This window comes from Megalops cyprinoides, chromosome 10 (assembly GCF_013368585.1).
Source record: "Megalops cyprinoides isolate fMegCyp1 chromosome 10, fMegCyp1.pri, whole genome shotgun sequence".
In the NCBI taxonomy this organism is placed as follows: domain Eukaryota; kingdom Metazoa; phylum Chordata; class Actinopteri; order Elopiformes; family Megalopidae; genus Megalops; species Megalops cyprinoides.
Genome location: NC_050592.1, coordinates 37,918,222 through 37,931,499, shown reverse-complemented (window position 1 = coordinate 37,931,499; position 13,278 = coordinate 37,918,222).

Sequence of the window (13,278 nt, the reverse complement as noted above, 5' to 3'; positions counted from 1 at the left end):
TGGATAAGGAGACTGGCAATATGGATATGTTATAGTATGTCTAATTTCATATGGTATTAGGAGAGTGAATGTGAACAAGACTGATCTGTAGTATCGGAATATTGCTCATTTTGTGAATAATGCACTGGACTTCCTGCTTGACTACACGCTGTTTATGCATTGTTGTGAATGCTTAATGTTTAACCTCTCTCTCCTAGGTATATTTGTGCTGCTGTCTATATTTAAACTCTGATTCAACTCCTGGTTCATATAATTATACCAATCATTACAGATAAAGCCATTATCTTACACTAAAGATGTGGCTAGGTAATAAAAATGAACTAATATTTAAACTGTATACCCAAACAAGAAGATATACTTAGTGACCACTTTATTAGCAGGGTTCCTACACATTTTCCATTTCAAAATTCCATACTTTTCCAGACTCAAATTAACTTCTCTGTAGATTCTGAAGACCATATTTGGCATGAGTACAAATAGCTAGATGTTTATTATGTAAATAACTGGTTTTAAAATCCAGCTGTTAACATGAATGTTACATTCTGACTATTTATGCAATTGTGTTGCCACATAATTGCCAGAAGATTGTAGCTAGGTACTGTAGCTCATACAAATCAATTAACACCAAACCCAGACAAGTTCAATGCACAGCATATTCAAGCTGCAATGCTAAAACAGTGAAATGTTATTCAGTTTTGTCATGTAAATTTAAATAACTATACCTTCAACCCCTACAGTAACAGAAGGGATGTTCATGTACAATTCACCAGGGAACTAGAAAAGAGAGCTAAAGTCCATTGACTTTGCTTCATTGGCTGTTAGATGGAGTAAAACATAAAACATATTTGCAAACAGTGTTTAACAAATAACTATAGTCAAATAATTATTAGTAATCATACATTAAAAGAATGCCTTTTGAGACCTTAAAATACATAAGAACAAAATGTAAAATCATCAGTCACAAAAAGTTTAAGAATACTCTCCCATTGACTTGTTTTTACCCTCAAACCCCACTTGCTCTCTAAAAATATAAAGTGCTGTGTGAACCACTGTGGGACTGTAAAGAGGAACACACACACACACACACTTGAGTTGGTCCACCTCATCCTGTACTACCTTCCATTTCTGTGTTTGTTGTGTGTGCTCCCTCTTTTCCTCATCAAGGTAGGCTACACATGGTATCTCTGTCTTGCACAGCCAGCAGACTGTAGTAGTTCTTTGGCCATCCCTACATTAGCTACATTAGAATTTGGAGGCCAGGGCAACACCTTGAACACTTCATCTTCCTCAAACCATTCCTGAACAATGTGTGCAGTGTGGCAGGGCGCATTATCCTGTTGAAAGAGGCCACTGCCATCAGGGAATACCATTGCCATGAAGGGGTGTACCTGGTCTGAAACGATGTTTAGGTAGGTTGCACGTGTCGAATTGACGTCTATATGAATGGCCGGACCCAGGGTTTCCCAGCAGAACATTGCCCAGAGCATCACACTCCCTCCACCGGCTTGTCTTCCCACGGTGCATCCTGGTGCCATCAGTTCCCCAGGTGAACGGCGCACACGTACATAGCCATCCACATGATCTAGAAAACGGGACTCATTGGACCAGGCGTGCCCATTGTAGGCACTTTCGACAGTAGACCGGGGTCATCATGAGCTCTCTGACCGGTCTGCGGCTATGCAGCCCCATACGCAGCAGGGTGCGATGCACTGTGACACATTCCTCCCGTAACCATCAGTAAAATTTTCTGTGACTTGTGCCACAGTAGACCTTCTGTCATTTTGTACCAGACAGGATAGCCTTCGTTGCCCTTGTCGCCAGTTTGTAGTTTGTCCCTTCTTGGGCCACTGTCAGTAGGTACTCACCACTGCTGACTGGGAGCACCCCAGAAGCCTTGCTGTTTCAGAAATGCTGTGACCCAGTCGTCTGGCCATAACAATTTGGCCCGAGTCGCTCAGGTCTTGCTGCCCATTTCTCCTGCATCTAACACATTGACTACGAGAACCGATTGTTCGCTTACCATCTAATCTACCCAGACCTTGACATGTGCCCTTGTTTGGAGATGATCAACGTTATTCGGTTTACCTGTGAGTGGTCATAATGTTTTGGCTTATCAGTGTATACATGCTATTCAAAGATATTACAAACTAATTTGGTTGCGGATGTCCGGATTTGGTACAGTTATAAGGCACTTGGGGCAGAGCTGTTTTGCAAGCTGTGATGTACAGGCGTAGAGGCAGCTCTGCGTAGGAGTGTGCGTTCAGTCGCATGCCATACTTCTTGCCTTGCTTTCGACAACATCAAGCTCACTCTGGCCCGCGCTCTCTCACACAGTGGTAAACATTTTGGCTGTGCTGGCTGCATGCTCCAAACGCCATGGAAAACACTCCGCCTGTATGATCAATTTATTTTTAGAAATTCTGAATTTTATATTCTACAAAACAGAATAGGGCAATAGACTGGAAACACAAATATTTTCCATACTCTATTTTTTCCGTACTTATCCAGACCTGGAAATTACTAAAATCAAATTCCATACTTTTCCATACTGCATAGGAACGCTGTATTAGGTACACCTGTACACCTGCTCGCTGATGCAAAAATCTAATCAGCCAATCATCTGGCAGCAACTCAATGCATAAAATCACAAAGACATAGTCAAGAGGTTCAGTTCAGACCAAACATCAGAATGGGTTGGAAATCTGATTTAAGTGACTTTGACTGTGGGATGATTGTTGGTGCCAGGCAGAGTGGTTTGAGTATCTCAGAAACTGCTGATCCCCTGGGATTTTCACGTACAACAGTCTCTAGAGTGTATAGAGAATGGTGCGAAAAACAAAAAACATCCAGCAAACGGCAGTTCTGTGGGCAAAAACGCCATGTTAATGACAGAGGTCAGAGGAGAATGGCCAGACTGGTCCAAGCTGACAGGAAGGCGACAGTAACCCAAATAACCACACGTTACAACAGTGCTATGCAGAAAAGCATTTCTGAACATACAACACATCAAACATTGAGGTGGATGGGCTACAGCAGCAGAAGACCCCTCTGGGTACCACTCCTGCCAGCTAAGAACAGGAAACTGAGGCTACAGTGGGCACAGGCTCACCAAAACTGGACGGTAGATGTTTAGAAAAACATTGCCTGGTCTGACAAATCTCAATTTCTGCTGCGACGTGCAGCTGGTAGGGTCAGAATTTGGCGTAAACGACATGAATCCATGGATCCGTCCTGCCTTGTGTCAATGGTTCAGACTGGAGGTGGTGGTGTAATGATGTGGGGAACATTAGGCACCTTAATACCAACTGAGCATCATTTAAATGCCACAGCCTACATCAGTATTGTTGCTGACCACGTGCATCCCTTTATGACCACAGTCTACCCATCTTTTAATGGTTATTGCCAGCAGGAGAATGATGACGTGTGCTTTGTGACATGGCACAAACTGGTTCCAGGAACATGACAATGAGTTCAGTGTACTCCAATAGCCTCCACAGTCACCAGATCTCAATCCAATAGAGCACCTTTGGGATGTGGTGGAACGGGACATTCGCAGCATAAATGTGCAGCCGACAAATCTGCAGCAACTGCGTGATGCCATCATGTCAGCATGGAGCAGAATCTCTAAGGAATGTTTGTAGCACCTTGTTGAATCCATGCCATGAAGAATTCAGGCCGTTTTGGAGGCAAAGGGGGTCCTACCCAGTATTAGGGGGGTGTACCTAATAAAGTGGTCACAGAGTATATAAGGAATGGTTTTAAGTAACTGTCTGAAGCAGTTTCCTTGAAATGTCTGTAAAAGGTTGCAAACTTATAAACATGCTATAGTATCAGTTTTAATTGTGCCTGCAAATTAATGTACCCATACCTATTAGCATTCAAATAGTTAAAACAATTAGATATTTCTATAAAAGGGAAGAAATTTATTTTAGTGCAAGCGTAGCTCATGGTGGTAGATAATCTCAAAGAGATTTTTTACCAGTTTGCAACCAAGTACAGTTGTTTATGATCCATGCCTGCGGTCCCTACCTGTAGTTTTAAGAACCCCCTATCTGTAGTATTACAGCATGTATATGCATGTGTGTATGCTAACTTGAGGAGAAGCATTGTTGGTGCCATCTACCTGACTGAGGACATTAAGCACCCAATGAGCAAAGACCACACAGACCACAGGGAGGATGTTTCCTGGTGTGCTAAAACTCTAGCCAGTATTACAACCAGAGAGAGCCATTGCCCTGCTCAATAAAATCCATAAAGCCCAAGTCAAACAGTGCCTTCTACTAAGTAGTTAGAACGTTTAGGTGAGCGTGATTGTATGTCACATTTTTAAAGCAATGCTAGTCTTCCTGACTGTTTGTCAACTATAATAAAACTACATCGCCAGTTGTGTAATTTTTTCTATTCTTTCAGTCAAAGAGAGAAGTAGTAATATATACTGAAGTAACTTAAAAAAAATCTAGTGTTATATTGACTAAACAAAAATCAAGTAGTCATCAATGAGCACTTTGCTTGGGCCTGACAGTGCTGGAAAATATGTTTTCAGGTGTTTGAACCCATCAGATGAATTATCTATTAATTTGAAATGTTTTGTGATTCTGGGAATATCATAACCATCTTGAACATATTGGTAATTTACCAGTTAGACTGTTGATCTGCCCGTGCACATGAAACAAGGAACGTTTCCAGAAAGCACACACAACTAATTGAGTACAGTACAGTGAAATAGCATTAATGATTTTTCCTGTGATTTTAAAGAATGAAACAGTGTGAAATCTTAATTACAGCTTTCAGTAAAACCAAAGAAAAGTCAGACTGTACTGTTGCCATTACATACAAGCATTGTGCTTTTTATATGCATTTTTGAAATATGTTTATATGTATATCTTGTATTTGTCACAGCTGATTTGTTGCAGTAATCTTGCACATCAAAATATTCATAGGGGGTTGAGCAGTTATTCAGTGTGACATGTGTGACTGTGCCACTGTAATATTAAATGTGTTAATGTAAACAATAAATTGTTCTATACTGTGTTGTGAGAAAGCACACAGTGATTTAAATAGGCAAAAGTAAAAACAGAGGTTGTTTAAGTCCTGAGTCATACATGCCAGTGCTGCTTCCCACTGGTTTTTGCTGGTTTTCTGGTTTTGCAACATAGTATTTGTCGTGGGTACGATTGTCTAGGGGTATAGCTTTCGCTTACAAGGGAAGGCAGCTGGCCTGGAATGGCGGAAATGGTAGGAAAACCAGAACTTACCTTCACCAGGTCACGTCGTAAGTTGTCAGGGCCAGCTCAAGCCGCCGCTCCGCCGGCGAAGAGCTCCGCGTCTTTGGTGTTTGACCATAGTTTAATTTGTATGAGGTAGTTTTCTAAAAGCATGGCAGGCACTAACGGAAGCTAAACATCCAAAGCAAATACTTATTTAAGAGGAGGCTGAAGTACTGAAATGTGTTGTTTTAAAGAGTTGTCAGATATTTGTAGTTGTTAATTTGGTTAAAGCATTTACCCTGAATCACCACTGAGAACAACTTGCAAGCATGATAAGTTCTATAATTCTAGAAATTGGAATTTGTCAGAACTGGATCAGCCTTTTGTGATTTTTATTTGAGAAAGAACACTTTCATTACAGATTTTTATTTTAAGGAGCTAATTTGTTACTTAGTAATCCTTTTTAACTTTCATTTACAATATGATTCAGCTACCAGTTAATCTATCTATAAATATAAAAAAAAAAAAAAAAAAAAAAAAAAAAAAAAAAAAAGACACCTCACAAGATAAAAGGAGATTTTTGATCATTGTTTAGCAGCCATACTTAAGATATAATCTAGAAGCAAAACCAATACTGTACCACTTGTCATGCCCTGAAAATGAATCTGTCAGGACTCAGGCACGGACTCAGACGCGGACCACGAGTGCTCCAATTACAGGCGTTTATAAGCAGAATCCTCAAACAAGCAGGCAGTCCAAAAACAGGCAGGGTCAAAATACCAGGTAAGCAGTCCAAGGGCAAAACAGGGATCAAAAACCGAAACAGGCAGGGTCAAACCTTGAAGGCAGGCAGATCAGGCAATCAGGACAGAAGGGCAGGCAAAAAAAACGAAGTCGAGGAAGAGGCGAGGCAAAAACCAGCAAAATCCAAACAGGGTAAACAGGCAGGAAACGAGACAGGCAGAAAACACTGAAACGATCTGGCAAACAACACAGAGACAAGCAGGGTAGATATAGGGCTGGGCTGATTAGGAGATGGGAAGCAGGTGTGCAGGCAGGCGGGTGGAGACAATCAGGTGGGCGGAGACAGGGCGGAGAGCGGGGCAGGGCTAGAACACAAGGAAAACAAAGGCACATGGACAGGGAAAAACAAAAACACAACAGCTAGGGGGCGGGAGCCCTGACAGAATCAGAGTTCTGTTTGCTCCATGCCTTCTCATTCTCTCCATCCTAGTCTCAGCCTGGGCTTGGGAATACATTTTAACATTTTGAATGTTTTCAGTGCTTTGCCCAGTTCCTACTTTGTTGTGTTATTACTGTAAAATGATCTGCCATCTCTATCATTTCTGTTATGGTTAGCTTTGTGTTAATATTTCATGTCTATATTATAGAATTAGACAAGTGGCTTGAGGGTGCAAACAGGGAATGTGAAATAGAAATACTGAAAAGTAGAAACTCATTTCTGACTTTATAGGTGGGACACCATAGACAGCTGACTTGAGATAGGATGGAATTGGTCCAGAGAGGCTATAATGTTTGCTATAATGTTAGTGTTTGTGTTTTAATGCCTATAATGTACATAGCATTGATGACAGGTGGGCATGTTGGCTAATTCTAAGTCTTTAATGAGTTAAAAGGTGTTATGAAGTTGTTGCTGTGGACTAGCCAATCAGGTAACCTCTCACAGTGCCTTTAAATGAGCATTTGTACCAGTGCCATAGTGTGTTGTTCAGTATCAGGAGATGTGGCAGAACAGGGATGTAGAAGATTCAGGCGAGAACACTTCGCACTGGGTGGAAGTGAGTCCTCTGAGAGGCTTCCTATAACCCCTTCTGGCTTCATCTGTGAAGCTGGCCTGGGAAGGGATGCTAGTGAGGGTCCAAGTCTTGTCATCTAGGATGACAAGGGTTTTTAAGATTACTATTTAAATACTAGTGCACATAATGTTAGCTGCAATCCTCACTTCAAAAATGGTTACAGCCCTGTCACAGGGTTCATACACACCTAAATTTTGATTGGATCAAATATGGCTTTCTAAACCTCTTTTATATACCAACGTACATGCTGACAATGGTAGACAAAGTACCAAACTGTTAATGAATTGAGAAGTATGAATATGTCTTTTTTTACCCCTGCTTGGTTGTAAGCTTGCTTGTAAGCTTGCTTGCTTTACTTACAGCTACTCTGTGTGTAATGTAGTGGGTGAGCATTAGATGGGCATTAAGTTCCAGGTCCATGTTTTCCATTTCATGTACATTTACATGTAAAATGAAGTGAAGTACAGTACAACACAATGAAAAAGCATATGGAGTCAAAAATATTAGAAGCACTGCATGACCAGGTTTCAATGGCAGACTAGGCAAGGTACAAGGTAGCAGATAAAGCTAATGCATTAAACAATTAAAATTATGTTAAAAAAGTAATCTATTTTATAGTTTAGTAGGAGACCATTTTGAGGCATGAGAAGTTCCTTTAGGGGGTAGTGTTTCAGGTACTCAGGTGAGAGAGGAAGAGCTGTGTCTTCAGATGTTTCTTGAAGACAGGGACTCAACAGAATGGTTGAAGTGTGGAAGTTAATTCCACCACCAGGGGACAACAGTAGAGAAGTTTCTGGATAGTGATTTTACGTCGCAATGCAACAGGACCAACAGACGCTGTGCAGTAGCAGAGCATATAGCAGTCGGGAGGGAACATAAGGTTGTAGCAGTGAGTTCAAGTAGGTAGGTGCTGTATGCAAGCATCAAGGCCTTGAACATGATGCAGACAGCTACAGGGGAGCCAGTGGAGTGAGACCAAGATAGGTATAACGTGAGCGCCCTTTTTAGTTGGTTGAAAACCAGCCAATGCAGCCGCATTCTGTATCAACTGCAGAGGCTTAATAGTGCATGCAGGTAGGCCAGCCAAGAGAGCATTGCATTAGTCCAGTCTTGAGATGACCTTGACAAGGAGCTGCACAGCATACTCAGATAGGTTGGGCCTGATTTTCCTGATGTTATACAGCGCAAATCTGCATGATCTGGCAGTCGTTGCAATGTGGTCAGTAAATTTTAGCTAGTCATCAATCACTACCCCCAGGTTCCTTGCAGACTTGGTTGGAGTTAGTGTCATTGAACTGAGCTCTACGGTGATGTCGTGCTGGATCGATGGGCTGGCTGGGATGACTAGGAGCTCAGTCTTGGATATGCTGAGTTGAAGGTGGCACTCCTTCATCCAGGCTGAGATGTCTGATAGACAGGCAGAAATCCATGCTGAGACCGTGGGGTCCTCAGGTTGGAATGAGAGTTAGAGCTGGGTGTCATCGGCATAGCAATGGTAGGAGAAGCCATGCGCCTGAATGATTGAACCCAGTGTGATTGTGCACAGTCTGAAGAGGAAGGGGCCAAGCACCAATTTCATACTATTGTAAATATTAAAAAATAGATCCTTGTTGATTTGACCTGATCTTCATACTACTGGCCTTCCACATATCACTGAAAAAGTTGAATCTGCAAAATATATTCAGTAATCTATATAGTTAGTCTATATAGTCAGTCAATTTTTAAACGCTAAAATCAATGAAACAAAATGGCTGAGACGTGTAGCTTTGTACAGTGAATTATCCTTCAAGATGAATGCATTAGGTTTAAGTAAGGTTTCTTTTAAAGCCTTCTGGGTTGTTCTGTCAGAAAATAAAATGACAGAAAGGAGCTGGTTGGATTTACCAATTTAAATCTGCCTTGTGAGGCAATCAGACTGAGATTAAAGTTCATATAGACCTTTTTTTTCAGAAAACTAATTAAAAATGTCCAAATATAGCTGCAAGAAGTCATCTCTAATCATGTCTAATCATGTCACAATGGTGACACTAGTGTGTTGAGTAAAAATTGTTTCTCAGATTTTATGATTTGAATTTAGATATTTTGTGTTTTTGCCAAGCATAAAAGAATAATCCACTACTCCACCTCAACCATATGAGCAATAGCTATGAAATTTGGTATGACACATCCCAGAAGCCATCACTTTATATTGCCATGTTTAAGTCAAAGGTTCAAGTCAAATGGGTAATATCAACTTTTCCTTCCCAATTTAGAGCATACCCTAAAGCCACTGTGTAGTATATTTTACATGACGCATGCTGTCATATTGCTTTCAAATTTGGAGCAGATGCCAAGTCTGAAAACAATTAATCCAATGCTGAATGAGATTTGTATAATCAGAATGAATACTCAGGTAAAGGTTTTATATTGTGCTGGAGCATATAACGTAAAATATACATTTGGTATGAAATGAAGAATAGTTATCTTACCAGCAAATTTATGTAAGTTAGCAGTGTAGCTAGTAAGCTAGCTACCTCATCTGGGTAAGACGAGCCTTTCCACCCTCTCTGGACAGCTGCCATGCCAAAGAAACACAGCACCAGTCTGGGTTTGGCTTACTGCTTTCGTTCACTGTATTTGCACATAAACAATGTCCAAAAGAACAAACTAAGCATGAGGCTGTGGTATATGAAGGATATTAGCATGACAGGTGAGAGTGCTGCAGTTTCTGGGTGTGCTTGGGGAGTCTGGGCTATGTCCTCTGGAGACTTTTGGATATAGCTGTTAATTTGTCCTCGTGAACTTGGGGAGACATGTGGTATACATGATTATGTGGTTTGGCTATATAGGGCATTAAAATGATATTAGAGTGTAAATATTCAATGCAGACTTGTTTCTGAATTCACATTTACCTCTGTATTTATGTGGCCCTTGAGCATCAAGTATGTTACTTAATGATGTAAAGAATCCATCGATCTTAAAACGATCTCTTGTCCAATTAGAGGCCTCACCAAAAAAGGCATGGCCCACAGTATGGGTGATTTGTGACAATGCTCTGTAAACCACTAAACTGCCTACTCAGTGAAGGCACAAATGGCAGAAACACTAGCAGAGTGAGTGTGTGTTCTAGGTGGTGGTGCTCCCTGCTCCTGCTTGCTAACCACAAGGCAAGTGGACATTTTGAATGAGGTTGCTGTCATTCTATAGCCCACCACATCCTGTCATGTACTAAGGAAGAGGAAGAGGCAAATTCTCAGTCCTTTCAGAGAAAACAGCCTCCTATGGATGACTGTAGTTTCAGAAGATGTTGAAGATTGCGGCTTTCTACCTACTTCATGTTGTAGGTAAGTTGAATTAATTCATTTGTTGGTATTGGACAATTCATCTTTGGGATATAACATAGTACAGTAAACTGAGTATAGTAAATTCACCTGTTTACAGATCATACTCTGTATTATCATTAGTAATGATTATACTATTAAGGTAATTATGTTGCAAAATGCAAGAGCTTGTAGACTTGATCTTGAGAACTTGTAGAATATGATGTGAGAACTTGTAGAACAAAAATCTGAATTTGTATGTTTAAATTTTCACTTGTAGAAAAAATGTGAACTTTTATGTTGAAATTCTCATTCATCTCATAGAAAATATTCACACACCCATGTTCTGAATGTGAAGTCACAGAAAAAATATTCACAAATATGTAGATTGATATTTACATAAATACAATGACAGCTGCATACTTGTAATCCAACATTTACTCATATTTATTTTTTTTTACTTCGATTCGATTTTCCAGTACAACCGCAACTCGGTGATTACAACCACAACTCAGTGATTACAATCTCTCGAATCGGTCCCTGCAACTTCAAATCTGCGCGCCTTGACTTTTGCAACACTTCTTGCAATGTGTTGCAAAACCAACTTGCACTTGTAGCTCCTGAAGTGAGAGAGCAGAGTGGGGAGCAGGAGGCAGGGGGTGAACCAATCAGAAATCAGAAGACGAAGCACTTGTTTATGAATCTGATATCAAAAAACGATACGAAATTTAAAATGAGCATTTTTAATGTCTTAATTCTGTGTGAACCAGAAACACTTGTCAAAGGCATTGATCAAAGGCTCCAGATCACCATCAGATACAGCATCAGTCATCCCATTGAATGAATCATGAAAATGTCACCCCACTCAACTGGGGGATAGTAGGCTGCTGCTTCTTCCCTGCTAGCAGATGCAGATCATGCCTTTCTATTGTGATATCTATTATATAGATGGACATGTTGATTTCCTGTGCATTTTCCATTCTTGTGGACAAAACATCTTGGGAACTGGGAAACCAGGGGGGTATCCTACAACACCTACATACCTAGTGAGAGAGCTACCACTAGGACGCGTAGCTAACCTATATGTCAGGTAGGATATCTAGCTATCAGGAAATTGGCCAGATTAAGTGACGCCAGTGTTACAGTTAGCTACTAAAAAATGGTTTGACATCTCTAACAACTTGGTAATATTAGCTAATCAATTAAAGAGAATTGAAAGAAAAGAAGGTACACGGATTATACACCCATTCATGATTTGAGCCATGTGCTGAACTATGACAAATATGTTAATAAATTCTTATTCTTGGCAAGTCCATATACAAAGCTAGATGTGATTCAACCAAAATTGAACACATTCTGCAGCAACATCGCTGTATTCCGCAAGATCCTGTGCCATGCATCGGTGCTCCAATGATGGGCATCTTAGTAGGCCCTCCATGATTTGCAGTTCTGTACCACATATGCAAGTGAGATCCTGGTTGTCTTGGTATCCCCATTTGTTTAAGCACACTTTGGAACATCCAACACCACATCTTAATCTGTTAAGGCATTTTCACTTTGTCCAATGTAGGTCAGAGCCTGGTGTAAGACATTATATATTCAAGACCATTTTGTCAGCTAGTGAAAGGTGCTGTAGACTTTCCTCACACCTTAGAACTGTGGTATTTTCTGGTGAGGCTTCCACAGCAGGTTGACACCGTGCAAGAAGCTCTGTCTTGATTGTAGACAGTTCTGTGCTGGCACATGACCAAACAGAGGGATGCCTGCTGGGATGTAGAGACTGTCATTTGAAGTTGGTCTCAGGCATCCGGTGATCAGGTGGCATGTAGCAGGATCCCGCTTTTTGGCATGGGGAGATCTTTCCCATATTCAGCAGCTGAGTAGCAAAGAGCTAGAGTAGAAGATCTCAAGAGTTCCTGGGCTTGCTTCCCAAGTTGTACCAGTCAGTTGACTAATGATGTTGTTTCTGGAGCTCACTTTGCTTTTAGTCTTCTCTACATGGTGTTCGAAAGAGAGACATCCGTCTGAGGTGACTCCAATTCTCAAGGGTTGTTCCTGACCATATAACTCCAAGCTTGCACTTGACTTCACGATTTCTGAGATGGAAGGCACACACCTGGGTCTTGGATGGATCAGCACGAAGGCGATTTTCTTCATAGCACGTTGTCAGCTCATTGAGAGCATTGGAGAGTCTTTCTCTTACAACTCTGAAAACAGTGTCTTGAGCTCCTACACCGAGATTGTCTGCATAAATGAACCGTCTGGTTCCCTCACTATGTGGTTGGTCATTAGTGTAGATGTTGAAGGGGTCTTGAGTGTTCTCCATCTGCTCTTCTTCCCACCCAATTCAACAAAAAAGTGCCTGTTAGCCAGCATGCTTTCAATGTGTTCTGTCAGCTTGATGTCCTTAGTGATCTCCAAGATTTTATAGAGAAGGCATCTGTGGTTGACAGTATCATAGGCAGCTGACAAGTCGACGAACACGACTCTGGACCTCCTCATAACCATCTTTGATGTACTGTGTGACATTGTTTATAAATACATTTTATCATTTATAACCACGGCAACTCTGCTTTCAACAGTGGAGACAGGGAACAATACACTAGTGCTAAATATGAGCTCTGCAATCAGGTAAGCCAAGTCAAACTATGCCATAAAATTGGAACAACAGATTACATCAAATGACACAAGAACTATCTGCAAAAAACTAAAGGAGATGACCAGCTACAAAAAAGTCCCTCCCCAACACCTGATATCGATATTGACCTCCCAGACAAACTCAATGAGTTCTACAGGAGGTTTGAACAGTCTCCATTCCCACCTTACTCTCCCCCTATCCCCCCTCCACCCCCTCCATTCTACATTCAGGAGGAGGAGGTGAGGGCCACGTTTAGGAAAATTAACAAGAGGAAAGGAGCAGGCCAGGACAGGATCAGCCCAGCTGTGCACAACCAC